A 21,197-nucleotide genomic window follows, 5' to 3' on the forward strand; every position below is an offset into this window, starting at 1 on the left:
AAATTAGCCCCCTGATTTGATTCAGATTCAGAGATTTGGCCACTAAATCAGGCCAAATCTCCTCCAAATCAAATCGCCACCCAAAGCTTTGCACAGGCCTACTGTTCACCTTGACTCATTCCAGGAACCAAAATAATCCGCTCTGTTTTGTGGAGAATAGATCCAGGTGAGAGTAAGATCTTTATGGCTAGAATGTCACCATAGCTATGCAGCAGGATGAACTCCCTGGCCCTACCCCCACATACACACACCTTGCAAAATCATGAGCCAGGGCCCCTAAAATCTTGAGACTGGTTTAGAAATTATGAGATTGAAAAAAAACAAATTGTGAAGTCATTTTTATTTTCCTTTTGGTATTCCTCTATGGTATTAAGTTTTTCTTTTGCAATCCTAAGGGTTAGAAACTTGCTTTATAAAGAAGACGAAGAAGAAGAAGAAGAAATCAAGTTGAGGTTCTCATATAATCATTTGATTCCAGGAAGCAGGGTATTATGAAAAACACCATGCTGCTGAGAGTACAATCACAGGAGTTAGCAACATCGCCTGTGGTCCTGTGAGGTTATGGCAATAACAAATTTCACAGGTAGATTTATAGATCTCCAAAGGAAAGTATAGGAAAGTATATGTTGAGTTTAGATCAGGGAAGTTATTTGTTGAGCTTAGCTCACTATTTGGATGAGAAAATGCTGTTCATATCTTTGCTGCCATTGAAAAAATTTTGTTAGTTGGTTTAAGAATGGATAAGTTCTGGCCATGACTGCAGTTCAATTCTGCCATCTGGAGGGCATGTCTCACTGTTTTATTAAAACACTGTTGGGTAAAATGTAAATTATCTAAGCAATTGTTCCAAATAAAGTCTGAGTGCTTAAATGTTCTAGAAAGGATGAGGGGCAATTTGAAATTTTTTTGTTAAGGAAAACCCCCCAAGGATATTGTCTCTGTATGCTAAAATGCAATTTTTTGCTTGGCAAATTGACTAGAAGGGATGAAGTACATATATTATCTACTGCAATCAAATTAAAGTGATATTAAATTCAGAGGAATGATTCTGTATGAATGGTTTATTGTTTCTCAGTGATTCTAAGCAAATCTGTGCTTTACAAAGACATGGCCAACTCAACCTGAGATCTGAACTCAAAACCAGGGAACATCACTCACTGTTTTACTGACATTGCATGAATCAGAATAGAATCCTAGCCACACTCTTAAAGAAAAGATTTTGCAGAACTAATCAGAGTAGAAAGCCTCCAACTTATCTGAACTGATAAAGTGAGCAAATAAGACTTAGAAGGCAAAAAGGACCAGAAGACTTTAGTAATTTTTTTCTGACCATAAATGCTATAGTACATATTTTTTGTCAACTTATAATCTTTTTGTCATGTAAAAAGTGGTTGCTTAAGGTTTTATCTTTTCCAAGAGACCTTGATAATCCAGGGGTGCAGACAGACATTCAGGCTCCTGCTTAACTCATGATGCTTTACATAAAGCGCCATGCGTTAGAGCACTCTCCCTGACCCAACAAACATTTGCCTACTGGGTCAGCACTTGCTGAGGGTGGGAGGTGCTAGTGGTAGGGGCGAGGCAGGAAAGCTGCAGGGGGAAGAAGTGGGGGGAACAGAGGGCAAGGGCGGTCCACCTGACACCCTAGCCACAATTTTCCCTGCTGTAGCAGTAGGAGGGGGATGCATTTAAGACAAGCCTTCAATAATTAGATTCTATACCTGAAAAATGCTAACAAATTTATAACTTTTCTATGTGTAGAATCTTCCATAAATTCAGGCTTGACTTAGGTTCAAGTTAATATGGTATATCCAGCTTCATCTAAACTTTTACACCATTGAATACACACACATTGAAATCAGGCATATTTATAAAGTATCAAGTTGCTTATCCAAAAATCTCCAGTAACTTTTAGAAATCCTGTCCCAGTTTTGATTGCTGGCTCTGCCACTGACTTGCCATGTGACCTTTGGGTAATTACTTTTTCTTTCCATACCTTTTGGTTTACCAATCTGATAAACAGGTTTTTACAAATGAATTATGACTATGACATCTATGAGTGAATAGTTATGATAGATCTGATTATATTATTATTACTCTAGGCAGAGTAACCTGTAAAGGTTCATTCTTAGTCTCACAGGAAAAAATCCAGATCTCAGAAGTAGTAGTCGAATCATTACAAAGATAATTCTTAATGAGTGACTTGTGGGGCCTTGAAAAATGGGTCATTGGTGAACATGTACTGACACATCACCAACACAACACTGAGACGGCTTATTGAGGGGGGGGTCACCTGGGATGGATCAGCATGAATCCTCCACTGACAAATAGTTTCCCAAACCTTTCCTTCACTATAAACAGAAACAGATTATAGAGGTCTGGTTTCACAGTGGGATACTCCCACTTCCTTGAAGGCAGTTATACTTTAAGACATGTGCTGCTCAGATTTCCCATGTGGCTAAAATGGAGTTACCTCTGGAATTGGGTGCGACTAATATTCTGCAGGGTGCAGGGACCCTGCTTTTAAGTTTAGGACAGGAAGTGAGTAATGCAGTATCTAATTGAAATTACAGTGGGGAAAGCTACTTCAGTTGAATGGACAAAACCTGCTGAATTGGATCTCTGTTTTAATGGAGCAGGCTCCGGTCCTCTAGCTTATATCTCATCTACATTTTATTGCACACATTTCCTCAGAACATTTGACTTTAAGAGCACTTTATTCCATTTAACTTTAAGAGCAACATATTCCATTCTATTTCTGTAACTCCAGTTGGGTAATGCATAGTCTGCGTGGTTTGCTGTACATTGCATAACAGATAAAGTTTGTAAGCAGCAAAGGGTGAGGACAGAAGATGGCTTCACTCCCCTACCATGGAACGCATCTTTATTGTAGATATACTTTTCAGAGCCTCTAGCATGGGGAAGGGAAATCTGTGACCCTGAAGAGAGGTGCAGGTCTCCCCAGTTAATTAACCTGTTAGCAAAAATCTACTAAGTAGATTCTACTGTGGCAGGTGTGGCTTGTTAATGCCAGAAGACCAATTGGGCGCTTGTACACGTGGCAAAAATTGGCCGTTTTTGCATTTTAATCATGTCATTCAGTACGTGTGTGTGTGTGTGTGTGTGTGTGTGTATGTGTAGGGCGGGGGGTTAATGATTTAAGTGAGTTTGCTATGTTACAAACTAAATCACATCTGCATGTAGTTTAGTTTGCAACATCACTATTTGTAATGTTGCAGCCTTTGACAGCTTGATCCCCCCACCCCACCCCCCAACTGTGGGAGAGGTGGGCTGAAGGCAGAAGCAATGAGGGGCCCAATCCTTTTCTTTTTTTCATAGAGCCTGCCTGCAGCTCTTATGGCGGGAGGTGGGGAGGAGGGGGAGCTGCCAGTCGGCCAAGCAGCCCTTGAGCTGTGGAGGGCCCCAGTCCTTCCTTCCATGGTGGTGGTGCCTCTTGGAGCTGGGCTGCTAGTGGGCAGGTGCTGCCCCAGCTCAGGCTCAGGGAACAGTTGGATCAGGCTGGGTGCTGCCTGTGAGTTGGAGAGAGTATCCACCTGGTAGCTTCTTATCTGGGTGGCCCTGGGGGGGCACCACCACTGTAGAGGGAAGGTTTGGGGCCCTCCACAGCTCAGGGCCCACTGGCAGCAAAACCACCAGCTGCAGGAGAGGTGGGCAGGCTCCATGGGAAAAAAAGGATCAGGCCCCTTGCCACTTCTTTTGTTTTTCTCCTTAGTGGAGCCTGCCTGTGTGAGCTGCCACTGGGCTGTGCACCTCCTAAACTGAGGGCGGGGGGGCATCCTTCCCTCTGTGGTGGCAGTGCCCCTTGGGGCCACCCAGGTGGGGCGCTAGTTGCATGGGTGCTACCCCAGCTCACAGGCAGCACCTGCCGGATCCAACTCTTCCCGTGCACTCAAGCCTGTGCACTGGAAGCCTGCTGGGTGCTGCTCCCCACAGGAGCTCAGGGAAGAGTTGGGTCCAGTGGGCTCTACCTGTGAGCTGGGGCAGCACCCGCACAGCTAGCACCCTGCCCTCCTGTCCCAGGGGGCGCCACCACCACAGAGGGAAGGACTGGGCCCCCCCACAGCTCAGGGACTGCATGACCTGGCAGCAGCTTGCGTAGGCAGGCTCCACTGAGAAGGGGGAAAAAAAACCAGCAAGGGACCTGATCCTTTATTTTTTCTTCTCCACAGAGCCTGCCCACCTCTCCCATGGCTGGGGGCGAGCTGCCGGTGGGCCCTGAGCTGTGAGGAGCCCCAGATCTTCCTTCCATGGTGGCAGTGCCCCCTGGGCAGCACCCACCTGCTAGCAGGCCACCCAGGTGGCCCTAAGGGATGCCAATGCCCAGAGGGAAGGATCAAGTCCCCCCACAGCTCAAGGGCCGCTTGGCCTGCTGGCAGCTCATCCCCTGGCTGTGGGAGACATGGGCAGGCTCTGCAGGGGGAGGCTCAGGCCCCTCACTATAACCGTGACAGAAGCCACTAAATCTTCACAATTAAAAACCCACCATTTCAATTTGGGAGCTAAACCCCCATCGTGTGTACAAGCGGCCATTGAGAGGAAGGGAGAAATTATGAGAAAGAGATGGTTCCTGCAGGAAACGGGTGTGTTTGGGAAATGTATGCTTTATAGGTATTTCTTGCTGAGTTACCAATAGATCCTCGTCCTGGGAAGAGAATAAGATTTGCTTTATTCACAGGAGCTGGGATTTTCAAAAGAGTTTATGGGAGCTCTTTGAAAGTCCTAGCCAGGGGGTGTTCACTTTATTTGGAGCCTACTTGCAAAGCCTGATGCTTCTCTTATTTTATTGCAGTGCATGTTAGAAATGACTCGAGTGAAGCCAAAAATGTGAGCCTGGCATGTGATCTGACATCTTAGAAATATCTAAAGGCACTTATACACATACATTTGTCTGCTCTGATGTGCCGGAGATCCGATGTGTCAAAGCAGACTCAGTCGAGTCGAGTCTGGTCTGCATGCAAGCTGACGCACCTGGTGCTGCATCATATACATTTGTATAAATGGCAAAATGCATGTCAGTGCTGTGAAAATGGTAGTAGTGTGCTTTTGAACTAAAACACCTTCAACAGGTTTTAATTCAAAGGTGCACCACCACCATTTTCTCAGCGCTGATGTGCATTTTGCCATTTATACAAATGCATGAGCCACAGTGCCGGGCACTTTTAAAAGCACCTGGTACTGTGAGACAAGCATGGGTACAAATGCCCTAAGGCACCCACATCCTTTCCATATAAAACTTGCTGTGTCCTTATAATATTTGGTGCTTGTGTGAAAGTCCTCACCCCTACCTCTCAAAGACGCATGATACCTGGTAGGTCAAATTTTAGTAAATAATTGTGATAGCTAGCAGTGTGCTCAGGGACATGATAACTAAGGAAACATACAGGCCAGCCTGTTGTAACACTTGGGAACAGAGAGTTGGTACCCGGGGACAGTACCAGTAAATGGATTGCACTACAGATCACCTGTGTCACTCCAGTGCCTCCAGCGGCAGACTAAGATTTATTGGGGCCCTGGGCAAAAAGAAAATTGGAGCCCCCTCACATCCCATTATAAACATGAACGTATCAAAAAACAGTAATAATTAGACCTGTTAAATGTTTATATGGCACATTAATAAATAAAGTACAACATGCAATGCCAAAATTAACTACTCAGTTTTGCCACACACAAAACTGAATAAAACAACATAGGAAAATGACTCAGCTGTATGGGGATCACCATAAATGTATAACAACCTGAAAGGAATGATGTTTTAGTTTAGTGGTCATGTGTAGACTCTAGTTTGACTATTTTTTTAAATACATATTTTACATTGTACCTACACGATGACAAACTACTACAACAAAAATACAGTCCATACCAGTAGCTTCCAGTACAAGTCTAAGAATACTGTTAGTGATTTTTGCAATTAAAATAAAGCAGTAGGCCTATACAATACATCTCAATGTTTTATTATTTTATCATTCCTGAAACATTAAACACGTGCTAAACTAGTTAACACACCAGGACCCTCTCCTCTCCTGCACCTCGGGCAGGCGTGGGACTGGGGATTAGTATGGGACAGGGGGGGCAGGTGAACACACCTCCATGGCTCAACCCCTGTCACCCACTCCAACCCATCCCTGCCAGATCTCTGCCTTGGAAGGAAGCAGGCATCTGCCTGCCTACAGGGTGCACGCAGCTCCATGCAGCCCTGCGCCCATGGGCCAGCAACACTCCAGCTTCCCCGGCTCCCCTTAGTCCCAGTCCACCTAGTCCAGCCACAGAGCACTGGCCCCAGCACAGCGAGAGATGCTCCTGTTGTGAACATGCAGGGCAAGCAGGGAAGCGCAGGCCACACTGAGCATAATGTGCTGTGAAGGGCTGGGGTCGCTGCCGGAGTGGGGCCTGGTGAGCAGCACAGGAATGACCTGACGGAGCCGCAGCCCCACTACAAGCTGCCTATGTGAGGGATGAGCCATGGGTGCAAGGGCTCTACCACACTAAAGACCTGCAGGAGAGATGGGTGAGAGAGGCAGGGGGGCCAGGAGTGGCCCTTGCATGGTGCTCAGCGCTGCACTCACCCTGCCATGCACCTTGCGTGTGAAGCTCTTGGACTTGCTTGCGACCACTACTCCCAGCTTGCCTGGTGGGGCCTTGAGCTCTGCACCCTCCTTTACTGCCTGATCCAGCTAGCCTCTCCTCTGAATTTTTCCAGGGGGCCACTGACTGGTACATCAGTAAGTGCCTCCTTACCGATCTGATTCAAACTGAGGCTTGAGAGCCTGAGCTAGCCTTCCAGAGCCCCCATCTTAAATTCTTACCTATGATTTGGTCCATAGCTGCAGCCTAGAAAACCTGGGGGGATGTCCTCACAGTCACTAGCGCAGGGGTAGGGTATAGCTGGTTAAAGGTCTGTATTCCATCCAGGGCAGACACTCACTGAACGCTAACATTGCGCACATTGAAAGCACCCTCTACCTATGGAGTCTGGAGTACATTGCAAAAAGTGATTCTCAGTTCTGTGAAGTCCTTTGCATGAAACCTGTCTAATGGATGGGTAAACCGTGTTGTTTTCCCCAGAGCCACACAGTAGCCAGGAGTCTTTGGCTCCTCGTTCACTATGCTGTCTGCTATACTATATTGCCTTCTATGAAATCAAAACCACTTGGATGCCTCTTTAAGGCAAAATTTAAATAAAGCCCTCCCATCCCATCTAGAACCAACGCTGTAAGGGGGAGAAAAGAAGTACAGTATATCTATCCCTGTGCTGTTTCTAGAATTCCCCTAAAAATAATAATAGCATAGTAGTGATAACAGCAACAACAAACTGCCCACAAAATGTTTGAGGATTAAAGTAGCGTTATAGACTTGTGTTACTGATAAAACACAGTTCAAGGGTCTGATCCTAAGATGCAGAGTCCCACTGTTCTCCACAGTTTCAGCTGATGTTGTGAGCGCTTGGTGCTTCTGAAAACGCTACTCCAGCTGTGGCTTCTCTAAGGTCTCATGACAACTGACTGGCAGAGTCAGAAAGAGAATTCATGTGTCTTGATGGCCTCAAGTTATTCTCTGATTCCTAGCAATACCTTCTGTTTCTCTTGGGGCCTGAGTCAAAGTCCACTGGAGTCAATAAGAGTCTTTATATGGTCTTTGGCTCAGGTTCCTGGTCTTTCTCTCACTTTGATTCCTGCTCAAACTCTCCTGTAAGACTTTGTTCCTGATGTAGCAGCATTAAAAATGGAGCCACCTGAAGGAATAGGAAGGGCTAGCCTGCAGAGGGACAGAGTGCAAGGACACAGAGTGTGTCCGAGTAGGGACACCGTTTGCCCCAAGGGTGATTGAAGCTGTTTTGGAGGAAGTACTCTTGGAAGTGGGAGGGGTGATATAACCCCAGGAGGGTTTGAATGAGAGACTTTAGCAAAAGCCCGGGAAGAGCCCTGGCCTGGGACTGGCTGAGAGGCTTGGCTAAAAGAGGGGAGCAGTTTTCCCAGTGGGGAGACCAAAGGACAGAGAATGGTTGGGAGACAGGCTGGAGACCAGGGAAAGGATCTCCCCACGGCCATCTCCACCGAGAGCCCCTGACAGAGCCCTGCAGAAGTAGCAGCAGAGGCTGCACCGAGAGTGCTGCGCTGTGTCTGTTCTCCCGCCCTTCCCTGCCGAGCTCTGCCGGGGCCGGACAAGAGAGGAGCTGCCTGTGAGGAGACTCCAAGCCTGGGAAGACCCTCCTGCAAGCCCCTGTGTGGCTGGGTGAGCACAGGAGGGGCAGGGGATGCAGGGCCAGGGGGAGACTGCTGGATACTGCCCTGGTTTTACCCCTGTGAGTCAGAAGGCATCAGAGAGGGGCAGGCTCAGGGTGCTGGAGCAAGCCGTGCGCTACAGGGGCAGAGACTGCTCCAGCCACCAGAAGCCCCAGGGCAGGCAGGGCCCAGGGAGGGGCTACATTTGCCGGATGCTGTGGGGCTGTGCTGGGCAGGGGAACTGCTCCAACACGCAGCCCAGGCGCTGCTCCCTGCTGAGCCAGGGAAGGGGTCTGCGGAGGAACCAGCTCTCTTGCAGGGACTGCAGGAGAGGAGCCACTGCCTGCTGCACAGAGACCCCTGAAGCATGTGCAAGGGATGCTGGCACCAGGGACCGCTCACAGATCCTGTGCAGGGGCACAGACAGTCCTGCTCCCCGAGACACCCTGCCTGGGGCAGTGCACACAGGGTCTTCAGTACAGTATACAAGTTATAGACTGTGTAAATAAGTTCTCGATGGCTTATTAGTTGGAGTATCAATGTATTTATGTATTGGTTCCTTATTTATCATGGGTAATTTGTATACCTTCCCCTAGTGTAAGGTATATCCAAGACACATTAGCCCTTAAGCCACTATCACCAGGTCATGTGGTGTAACATTTGTTCTGTTGCATTGATTATATGTTACCTTGTGAATAATTAAATCCTGTAAATTATTTTATAACTGTTTGCAAGGTTGTTTGATTGTACGGGGAGGCTCTCCGCTCAGGGACCCTGTAGCAGCTACCCAGGGAGCTGGGCAGGGCCACTGGCTACCGGGTACCCCAGGATCCTACTATTCAGATGAAGGCGCAGGTAGTCTCACGCCCAGAATTACATTATCTGTTCAGCTGATTGGACTGTAGCAGCTGCTGTGACAGGATATTTCAGTGGATTGGATAGGAGACAAATGGCAAAGGGGCAAAGAAAGTTATTATCTAGTGTGTATTGAGGCTCAGGACTTGTTTTAGAATAAGGTCTATGACTCTCTTCATAGCAAAAGGCCAGGAGCTGTTCAAGACTTTTACCTACACTAGCTTCTTTTTAATCTTTAAAATGAAACACATGAAAAAAGGAATGGAGAATGGTCTGATCACTGTCTGCTTTCTGAACTGGAACTAGTCATGAGTGAATCATCAACAAAGGTTTGAAAAGCTGACTTGAATAATGACCCAGAAATCTGGCTGTGTCTCTGAACAACAACTTGCAGACGTAAGAGGTTGAAGTGGCTTGCCCTGTGTGTTTCAATTTTATATATATTTTATATATATATACACCTAGAGCAATGGATCAGTGAATTTGACATAGTGGAATTAAAAAAAGAATCCCACAGTATTTCAAGTTTCTTGCATGAATAACTTTTTGTGCTGTCATTCTGGGTCTCTGTCTTCTTTTATGTCCACGTTTGGTCTTTGGCAGGTTGGGAGCTATGGTGATTCTGGATCGAATTCAGTTTGTAAAGAAACAGCCTAATATTTTGTCCTTTGAAGATTAAAACTGGACAGAAAACAAAGGGTCATTTCTCCCTTCCCCCCATAGAAAAAAATGGATGAAAATTGGTATTCTTTCATTCAAATTTCACTGGAATTCTTTTTATCCAAAAAGCAGATACTCCCTTTTATTATTAATTATATAAAAAATCCAGTATTTTGTTTGAGGGGAAAACAAGCTTTGGAAAAATACTGGCCTGCCTTAGAGAGCATTATTTTTTTCACCCAACCTCTTAGAACCAATCTAAAAAAAAATTTGACCTTTCTGGTTAAGATTTCTGCCTCATATTTGAACCTGTCACCTCTGAGGTTGTGAAGTTGGAGACCTGCATTAAGCAGGCCTTTAAATTAAGGAAGGCTTTAAGGTCTTGAGAACTTAGCAGCCTTCCATAAAGGAAACGTCTTCCTGTTCTGTGGATGGTCAATGTAATTTGTGCCTTTCAATGCTAAACAAAGAGGTTTCATTAGTCTGTGACTTCTGTGGACAATGCAGAAGTGATTTCCACAGCAGCGGCTCTCATCCTTAATCTCTGTGGTGTTCCTTGTACTAAAGCCAGAAGCTATAATTAAAGCCTAATTTCTCTCTTTCAGTAAAACAAAACAAACAAACAGAGTTTCCTCCATTACTATATTTTATGTCCTCTAGTCTATCTAAGATGAGAGCTGTCTGGACTCTCTGACAGTGATAACTCTCATCTTTCACAGCCTCTCCCCGGGAGGCACTTGGCTTCATTTATACTTCAGCACTTGGAGAAGCTTCCTTCAATCATAAGCATGCCCACGAGACCTCTTGACAACAACTTAGGCATAGTAATAAGTCTGAGAAGTCAGCAGCAGTGACTTCTTCACACCATGCCTCTCTTTCTGTCCCCCTTGGGCAGTCAGAGAGACAATCTTGAAGAAGGAGTGGGGCAGAGGGAATGTTTTATTCCTCTGGACAGAGATGTCAGCTCTCTAAATGATGTTTGTTTTAATTGTTTCATAGACTTCATAGATGTTAGGGCTGGAAGGGACCTCGTGAGATCATCAGGTCCAGCCCTCTGCCCAAAGGGCAGGAAAGTCAGCAGGGTTTATATGACCCCAGCAAGGTGAGGTGAGCATCCAGGGCATTTCTTGAAGTGAACTGAGCAAAGGGGGCCATTCTCACAGCCCTGGAAAATGAAGTCTTCTGTCTGCAAAAATAATACAAGGTGGGTAGATGTGAGACAAGTTGTCTTTACTCCCGGTGCTAGAGTCCTTCAACCCTGTTCTCCAGGGGCCACTTCTAAGGGTGAAAGAGGAATTCACTCTCTTAAGTCCTTGCTGGCCTGGGCCTCTGCAGCCTTGCTGCCAACAGGAGGTAGCAGTTAGCATCAAATAGTGGTGTATGGTTTTTGTCTTGGAGGTGCTTTTTCTGTAGGAACCAGACTCTCAGTCCCCTTGTTCAACTGCTCTTGGCAACCCAACTGCTTTTAGAGGGGAGTAACTCTAATCTCACTAACCTGTATTTTGCAACCTCATTAGTTTCCCATGGCCAGCTTGTCTTCTCCATAACACTGGTGTAACACCAGAGTATCCATCAATTTCAGTGATCGGTGCTGTTTTACTAGATTTACATAGATAATTGGAAGCAGAACTTGGCCATGAGACCCCATAGCACAGACAGAAAGGAAGGGATTTGGCTAAAGATGCCTGGATATAACTCAATCTGGATGAAACTACAGGAGCATTCTTTCTATCTAGGTTCTGATGCCATAGCCATCACTATGTTTAGGAGGTATCTGGGTGGGTACACATAGGTTAAAGAATTGGAGATGTTTGGTGTTGCCACCATGTCTGGACTAGAGGTGCGCAAAGTGAGCCCTATTCACTTCGAATTCAGATTCAGCTCAAATCAGGCACAGTGATTTAATTCATTGATTCGGACCACTGTCCCTGATTTGATTTGACTGAATCCGAATCGGAAGAATTGGAGAATCAGTGATTCGGACATAGACATGGCTTTACATGTTTTTTCTACATACCTCGAGGTACCTGCGCAGCTTGTGAATGCTGTGATGCTGAGGCGCATGGAGTGTCCCACAGGAGTGTGGGGGAGCCCTCCATGTGTTCAGCGGCAAACCTGGAAGTGGACCGGAAATACTTCCAGTCCACTCCCAAGTACACTGAGGAGTGCGCTGGGGGGTCCCCCCATACACCCTGGCCCGGCAATTGGCCATGGGGGACCCCAAGTGCCACCCTCAGACCCAGGAGGCACCAGTCGCCGAGCGGGGTGGGGGGGCCGCACAGGGGTTCCCCCCTGCGTGGTCCCCAGCAGATCCGGAACTGGACTGGAAGTGCTTCTGGGGAGCCCCCTATGCTTCTGTGAGACACTCCATGCGCCCCAGCATCGCAGCACTCATGAGCCCCTGCTACCTAGAGGTATGTAGAAAAAAACGTTTAAAGCTGTGTCTATGTCCTAATCAACAAATCTTTCCGAATCTCTCCAAATCGATTCAGAAGGTTCTGATTCGATTCAGAGAGATTAAAGGGTCCTCTGATTCGATTTGGATTCGGAGATTCAGCCACCAAATTGGGCCAAATCTCTGCTGAATCAAATCAAGGACTGAAGCTTCGCACAGCCCTAGTCTGCACTCCTTTAGTCCTTTGTTAGCTGCTGGAGTCCATTTGAGACCCAGTGATCAATTAATTGGTTGTTAAAACAGTAGGACCAATGTCACATACCACAGTCCTGTTACATATTCTCCCTTAGCTGTTAGAAGACATTGGCTTGCTTGGTATTTAAGTTTTATCTCACAGTGGATAGATTTCTATCTGAGTTTGATTGTGATTCATCTTGTAGCAAGTCTACATCTCATTCCAGGCTGAACAGAAGTAGTAGTACTGGGAAATAACTTTTCCACAGGCAGTGCATTTAACACTGCTAATTAGCAACATCTGATGCAGATTCCTCTGTAATTAGCTTCCTTCATATGAGCCCTGGAGCCCCTGGATAGGATCAGTAGATACATTCAACTTCTGTAGACAGTTCTTTAGGTGAGTAGTGGTGTGCTTCCCCATTCAATCTCATAAGCTTAAAGTTCAGGAAGTGTTTTTCCCATGAAATCATCTACTTGGAAATAGGCAAACAATTGCTGTGTTTAGCCTAACCTGCCCCTAGGTGTCACTGTCACTCCACAGAAAAAACAGGCAAGCATGGTAAAAGGTGATCAATTTTTCATGGATGCCAGGTTCCTGAACAAGGTGAGTGGGATCACGTTTGACTCATAGGTGATGTTGAATGCTGCAGGCAGAAGTGTGTAAGAGAAGAAAGGGACACGTGTGCAACGGCAAGGGTTGGACAATGTCCTGGAACTGGCTAGGACAGAGGACACTGTTGAGCTTGCTTAGAAAAGGCTACTTTAATCATCCTTTTACTTCCCAGAGAGCAACCCTCAGTAGAAAAGTAATGGCCATTATAGGCCTATCAGTGGTAGCTGTTGAGCACTGACACATTAGTGTATCCCACCAGACTCATTGTCTCTTTGGACCAGCCAGGTCAGCTAGGAAGGATGGAGGTGGGTGTTATCTAAACCTTCTTTCCCTCCTTGCTAGAGGGTATGCATGATTCCATAATCTACTAGGTTGGGTGTGGGGCATGGAAAGAGGCCTGGGTCCCTCCTCTAAAGGCTATATTATATTAAATAGTCATAGTCATGGGACTGGGACATGCTTTCCCTCTTCCATCAGGCTAAGGAGTGCTCTTATGTCTTCCTGGCACAATGATAATTTAACTCTTCCATGCAAGCTGGAATGTCTTCAGGTGGAGAAAGAGACACATCTCTGAGCCAGTCATAGCTGTTACCTGGGAACTGATAAAGATAAGTTCAGATCCTCTGAGGTAGAGGAGAGAATTGAACTGCTGGGTCTTCTACAACCTAGATGAGCACTCTAAAGACTGTGCTGGTGGTTGGCCAGAAGGACCTATTGCATTTGTGTGTTGATCCAGGGAGTCTGCTCTGAGAGAGCTTACTGGATTAGGTCCTGAAAACAAGATAGGCAGAGAAATGTCTAGTGTGGATCCCGCATTGGATTTAGGCATGAGTTAGGAACCTAGGTATTCCTCAGCCTGAAGAGTGAGGCAGAATCGAACATATAGAGCAATGCTAATGGAAACTGAGGCATTTTGGCATTGGAACACTTAGCTGAACCCCCTCCTTCCTGACATCTAGGTACCTGGCCATTTAAGAGTAGCATCCAAAAGTGTGTGCAAGTCCCCTATATCAGGGGAAAATTAGGTGCCTCATAGTGGGACTCACAACACCCAGTGTGCAGAACAGAGGGATGCTTAAGCCAGCCAACTAGAAGTGCTGGAGAGAGGTATGTGTCTGAAAACCAGCTACTCTCAGAGTTAGGTGTCTGCATGAGACTGTGATGCACAGCCTGATTCCTCTTCCTGTGTGCAGGTACCTTAGGCCAGGACAGGCCTTTACTTCTAAGTGCTGGAAACTTCTGCATTCCAGCCTGCAACTGCCCCTCTCTCCATATGTTCCCCAAGGTTGCCAAATCCACTTAAAATAACTGGAATTGGGCTTGTTTTTTTAAAAGGTTGCTTTAATTTTTTTTAGAGTTGTGGGTTACCATTTTTGGGGCTTGTTTTATATGGAGGCTGCTTATTTTGGGCTTTTTTTTGTGACAGGTGACTTATAGTTCAAAGGCAGGGAAAATGGCAGCTCTGGCCAACAGCCAGACTCCATTTCTCAGCAGCCCACGCCCGCATTGCTGGGCCTGTTTTCCATGGATCCCCCAAAAGCAGCCATCCTGTGATAGCACGGGGCTGGGGTTTCCATGGAGTCCAGCCCCAGCAGTGCTGGCAGGGTGCAGAGCTGCTCTACAGCTGGGCTGGGATCTTGCAGCAGCGGCACCATGGTCTGGAGCCAGGACAGAGCCACAATTCGCTGCCTGCTCAACCTTGCCTGGAGCATGCAGGCTGTAGATCGCAGCTCTGCCCCAGCTCCGGATCATGCTGTCACCACTGCAAGATCCCAGCCCAGCTGCGGAGCAGCTTCATGCCCTAAAATTCCCCATATCCCCACACTGGGTTGAGGAGCTGTTTTGGGCTTGTTTTTAAAGCCAGTGCCACTTTTTTTTCTTGTGAGACTTGTCAACACTGGTGTTCCCAGACCCTGGGGTAACCCTGGACTGGTACAGGTTGGGGAGCAGCTGGTGTTCCACTCCTATTGGTCCCTGCGAGGAGTTGAGCAGCCTCATCCATGTCTGGGGAAGATGTAAGAAGGTTGGGGTGCTTTGAATCACCCTCAGCCTGAGGATAGCATTTAACCCATGCCTTCCACATCCTAGGTGATTGCTCCAGCCACTGGGCTAGTATAAAAAGTGGGTATTACCTTCATCTCCAGCTTTGTTTACAATGAAAGTGGTCATTGCTACTGTGCGTTTAACTGAAACCAGTACTGCTGGTGTGTTAGGCATGTTCTGAGTACTCTTACTTGAGTGTGCTGTCTGGGGGGAACTTAGGCATGAGGCTGCCTACTCTAAGAATGCCAGTTTCTTAGATGGGATTCTTAGGTGGGCTGTAGGTAGAAGATGGCTGCCCTGAGCATCGTGTCACCTAAGGTGGTGGGCACCTCTGAGCCTGTGCAGCAGTAAAACTTCAGACCACTGGCAAGGTTTTGGAGAAAACTAAAGTGTCCACAGACTCTTGTGTACCTAACCCCAGCCTAACTGTGTATGTAGATCTCACACATGAGGTAGGGTGCCAAAAGTAGAAACGGGTTGGAATTTTGACACCTACGTCCTTTTGTGGACCTACCCCCTCAAGGGCTTCCAGCATCTCCAGGGTTAAGCAGCAGTTGACAGGGAGTCTTAAGGATCTACTTATTGAATGTGGATGCCTATAGGGGCAGTCTGGGAGCACTCTGGGATCATTTAGGATGTTTGTACACACCACAGGGGTTTACTTCAGTTTAATTCTCCCTAAATTGAAGGTGGGGGTTACCCCCCCACACACACACTTCAATTTAAAATGAAGTAAACTCCTGTGGAGTGTACAAAAGGGTTGGGCCTGATCTTTACCTGCCTGTCCCGTGGCAGGGGGGGAGGGCGAGCAGCCGGTGGGCTGAGCAGTCCCTGAGCTGTGGGGGAGAAGGAGCCAGTGCTTCCCTTTGTGGCAGTGGTGGCGCCTACCAGGTGGCACATGCCTGCAGGCACCCAGCCCAGGTGGTCCCAGGGGGCACCACAGCTGCAGAGGGAAGCACTGGGCCCCTGCGCAGCTCAAGCAGGCAGGCTCCAGGGAGAAAAAAAAAAAAGATAAGGCCCGCTACTTTTTTTTTTTTTCTTTCAGTGGAGCCTCCCTTCCTGGGCTGCAGCTGGGCTGCCTGCACAGGCTGCCTGCACAGCCCCTGAGCTGCACGGGGCCAGGTGTTTCCCTCTGTGGCTACTAAGGTAGCAAACTAAAACACCTTGGACATGTTTTATTTTGCTATGTCCCAAAGTCATTTAACGCACAATATGCCGCCGTCAGTGTAAACAGCAACGCCATAAAAGCAGTGCAAAAGGGCATTTAAGCCACTTTAAAGGCCAATGTTGTGGCATGTACAAAGGCCCTTCGTTTCTTGTAACACTTAGTGAACTACCTTAGTTTTTCAGGTATTTATCCCACATCCATCACAGTGGAATTCCTTTCTTCTGTCCTCAGCTGTTAAAAAGAAATGACTAGTTTGGCTTTAAAATCTTGAGTTTTTAAAATGGTATGCTCTTGGATTTGTATCCGTTTTCTGGTATCAGAGCTTTCAAGGGTCATGTTTTAAGCTTTTCTCCATATTCATGAGGATTAGAAACCTCTTTTCCTGAAAGTATTGGCTTTTATTTATTTATTTGTTTAAATGTAATTGCACAAATCCCGGAGGTGTGCCTTTCAGGGAATTTCCAAATATTGCACAATTTGCAATAACAATGCAGGGCTTGGCAACACTTACTAGCTTGTCAATATAAAACTTGATAGAGTGGTCACCATTGCAAATCTGCATTAGACAAAAGTCAATCAGTCACAAGTATCTAAGGAGCAACTGTTTCTCCTGTGGCTTAGAATAGCAAATAGTTGTGTGGTATCTGACAAATGTTGACTTTTTAATTGCAGTTCCTGAGTGTAAATAATATTAAACCTCTGTTTTTTGTTGTTGAAAATATAGTTGCAGCTGTATTGTAGCCAAATTCCTGTTTCTCATTATTGACAGTGGATTTTTTTCAGGATACTAAGCACCTTTGACTTTGCTTTTGGGATGGTTAATCAACAAGGCTGTCACAATGATGGATTCCTCCAGAATTATTGCTTAATTAGCTTAGTGGGAGGTATAAATCAAGTGGAATACCAATTCTTTTATAGCTCCACACAGGCAGCCATGCTCAGCCTGAAAATAATGAGTTATTAGCTTCTATCGCAGAGCAATGCAATTGTACAGCCTCAAACCCACAAAAGTACAGTGATTGCACTTTCATCTCTAGGACCCCTGCTCTCTGAAGGATTAAGCTCACGTGCAACCATGTACAGAAACAGAGGCACTCACTCAACCCTGATGAGATGATTACAGGAGAACTGGAGTTCTGGGCTATGGGTCAAATCTAGCCAGTGGTTAAAAGTCATTGAGAGTCAGTTCAGGGACTTACCTGTGAAGACCTGGTAAATGTTGTTTTTTAGGCATTAGGTAACCATACTACAAAATCTCCATTAGTACACATGGCACTGATACATTTGGCCTGATGCCTGTTTAATGGAAGTTATGTCTAATTCCCTTAGACTGCTTTGAGGATCCCTGACTCTGTTCTTATTGCAGTTTTTGTCATGGAACTTCTTATACTTTGCTTTTCCCTTAAAATGGATGCAAACTCAACAATCCAGGGCAAGTCCACGTTGCTGCTGGCAGAGTAGTCCAATTAGATGTCATGGTATAAAAATAAATAACTTTTACAACACGTAAAACTGCCCACTGCCCATGCTTAATGCACTCATCTGGAAGGTCAGCTGCCTGGCTCTTATGCTGCTGATATCAGGGATTCCCTGGCCGGAGGGAATCACCTGGCAGGCTGGATTCAGCCTACAGGCTATAAGTTGCCAACCCCTGTCTTAGTCACATTTTGAAAAATAAAGAAATTGTCTACTTTGAAAACTGCATTGAAAACAGCAACTCTTTTTTTTTTTTTAACATTTGAAATCAGTGGGACTGCCCATGTATGGAAGGCCTACTGGTATGGCCAATGCTTTAAAGCGTCTAGAAATGTAACCCTATCTTATTGAATTCTCCAGAAGAGACTCTCTTGCTTTGTGACACATTTACCGCTCCATCCTGGAATGCCTGTCTGCCAAATAAAAGGATGTGACATTTGAGTGCAGAAGGCTTGGAAGAAACTTGTTTTGAAGGTTCTGCTGAGGTGCTGTGCGAATGGTATTGCCATGACAACCCTGACTTGCCTTCATACACTGATACTTGCATCCTTCTCTTTGGCATTTGAACAAATGGAGTTTTTCAAGAGGTTTTTTTTTTTTAAAGCAGTTGACTAAAAAATAAATAGGTCATTAGTTCTTCATCAGGATAAGCAGAAGAGCTGATTTGCTGCACGAGTGATGGAACGCTCATATTTATTTTGTGGATGAGCTAAACTTTTGAACAAGAACTGATGCCCATATTTTAGGACACCGGGGAAAGGGCTGAAGGGAATTCAAATCAACTTGCTTGTAAGCAGTCTAGCATAGAAACTAAATGAGGTGATTCCATAGATCTTTTCCATTTTCCTGTCAAGTCAGTTTCCCAAAGTTTTGCACCATTTAGTTTTCAGAAGTTCTGCGATGGAAAAGCAATGCGACTTTTACGAGTTCCTCTTGACCTCATCCTGGAAGGGAGGTTGGTATTGACTGCCTCCAACCTGTCTTTTCTCTTTCTTAGTAAATAACATTTCTGTTTCCATCACTTTAGACACTTGCACATATTCACAAAGTCCCTTTTCCCCTACATTTTCAATTTATTTCTTCCACCAATTCTGGCATTTGAATGTAAAAGCTAGTAACTAACAGAAACGTCCAACTAAAACTATATTTTGTTTATTTTTATTACATTAAAAATAATCTTTAAAAATGCAGGGTCTTGTCTTGCTTACATTGGATTTATGCTGGCATAAATAGAGTTACTTCTGATCGACACCAATTTATGAGGAGAACTGTGTGTTGTAGTCATAAGAAGATCTAAACAGTTTGTAGATAACAATCTCACTGTTCCTAATTATGGATGAAATGGGAGCAAATTTCTTCTTCCTCAGGTTTTACTGTCTTCTTCCATGGACATCTGTTTTTTTATTAATGGCTTCCTACTGCTTCTACATCAAGTCAGGCTAGTCTGAAGGAAAATCCCTTGTTCAGAAAGCAGAATACTACCAACCATATGCTATTTATTCCAAGAAAGTCTAGTTCATCCATCAACACTGCTTAGCTTGTGGAGAGCTATCTTCATCCTTTTTGTGATGCAACCCAAGCACCTTTCATGCATCAATAAATACCAAAGCTGCCTAGAATGAGGGGGGAAGGAATTCTTAGGTAAAAAATGATAGTTTTTTATACCTCCCATCTGTAGATCAGTGCCATATAACAAGGCTTGGTGGGAAAGCAAATGTGCAGGAATTCAGAAGTACCCATCTGCCATAGCTAGCCATGTGATTGATGCCCCCTTCTTAGCTGTCCTCTGTAGAGTTGACTAAGCAACTCCCACTCCCCAAACCCCCATCTTCAAATGCATTAGGAATAACAGGATCCCAAATCATGAGTAAAACCTCTGGTCTCTGGAGCAATTATAACACAAATAAGCAAGCATTCACAAGGAGTTTCACAAATCAAAGTACCGAGATTAGTTCTCTGGGGTTTTTGCTGCCCTATGGTCTGATCACAAGGCATTGTCAAGGGGACTTAGAATATATTTGGACATCCTCAAAGTTCCAGGAACGTGAGGACAAACTGCATTTTTCCACATATTTGTTTGCTTTTTGCTGGCCTTTTGTCTTAAAAAGTTTCCGCCCTCCAATCACAATTCAGACAGCATGCTGTATGACCTGACTGACCAGTCCCATGCTATAGGTAATGAATGGCTATTGAGTCTTGAAGTGAGCAGTTCATGAACACCCTATAGGCTGAATTTTGTTCAAACTATTAGATGAAAAATTATGATTAATGATATATTTGCAGAAGTTAAGATCGCTTCATGAATGATTCATGAACAGAAAAAAGGCTAAATTGGTTATGAAACTTGCTTGCAATGAATAATTCAACCAGCTTTACTCCCTCAGGGCAAGGTCCTCATAATGCTGTATTTACTTGATGTTTGTTTTGTGATGTAAACACCCCACCACTGTGCAAACACTGACACATCAAAATGCAGCTTTATCACAACAGGACATCATATTGTGCATCAACCCAGATTCTCTTCCAGGAAACTTAAAGGCCAGGCATAATAACAGGTAACTGCAAGCATGGTCTCTGCAAACTCTAGCCTCAGTTTCTTATTTGAATTATTCATTTTTGCAGGCATAAATCTATGCGTGTGGACATGTACATCAGAAGCCATTTCTAAAGGGGAAGGTTTCAAAAAGGCAGCAGCTGTCAGGTTTAAATTGTTGTGTGTGAAGAAGCTAAGAATGATACAGCAAAGCCACAATTTTAGCACCACACCCAAGAGTGTTTTAGGGTGTGGGAAAATGTACACTTTCAGCTGTTTCAAAAGGGCAGCGGCTGTTCCATTTTAATTGTTATGTGAATGAGCACAGTTCACACCAACAACTTGAATCCTGGATGAAGCAGAGTTGAAGATGGAGCATTTCGCTACATGTGAATCACTCTCAGCTCTTTCACACGTAACAGTTAGAATGTACCAGCTGCTGCCCTTCGGAAATGTTCTCCTTTCGAAGCAGCTCCATGTGTCTATACCTTGGATCGGTGCACCAAAACATGCTCTTCTGTTCGCAACCAACAGCAAAGTTCAGTCAAATTTGCATGTGCCCAAAGGGGACATAGGTTTCACATTGCTTAGCATTGTAGTTCTTAACATTCAGGTGCTTACCACCTAGGGGGACTGTCAGCACCCAGCAGAAGTGTCTTGGTTCCCTGTATAATGCATGGGTAGGATGACCATATGGGACAATGTGAAACCTGGACCCCTGCCACCTGCCACTCTGCTGCTGCAGGCAGAGGCAGGGTGGGGCACCATTACTACTACTATTCAGGCAGCTAAGGAGTCAATGTCCCAACAATGGCTGCTGTTTTCTTCAAAGGTGTTAATTCTCCCCTTTTTAATGGTCATTTCACTAATCAAGCAACTTTATTAGGACAATTTTGCTGTCTGCTAGGGCTTCCTATTTCACAGCTCCTGCTACTCTGCCTCCCTGCCCCACACCCAAGATGCTTATTTTAATTTTC

The 21,197-nt window shown here is 45.4% G+C and overlaps 1 protein-coding gene across 1 annotated transcript in view; it reads right to left on the reverse strand.

Moving 5' to 3' along the window:
- Nucleotides 1-18,823: 18,823 nt before the first annotated feature.
- The window catches only part of LOC132243267 (calpain-13-like), a 35,235-nt gene continuing 32,861 nt past the window's right edge, over nucleotides 18,824-21,197 (reverse strand). The window contains exon 13 of the mRNA XM_059724240.1: nucleotides 18,824-19,300. The gene's annotated coding sequence lies outside the window, so the exon portion shown is untranslated. The remainder of the gene's footprint in view (nucleotides 19,301-21,197) is intronic.

This window comes from Alligator mississippiensis, chromosome 1, assembly GCF_030867095.1.
Source record: "Alligator mississippiensis isolate rAllMis1 chromosome 1, rAllMis1, whole genome shotgun sequence".
NCBI lineage: Eukaryota > Metazoa > Chordata > Crocodylia > Alligatoridae > Alligator > Alligator mississippiensis.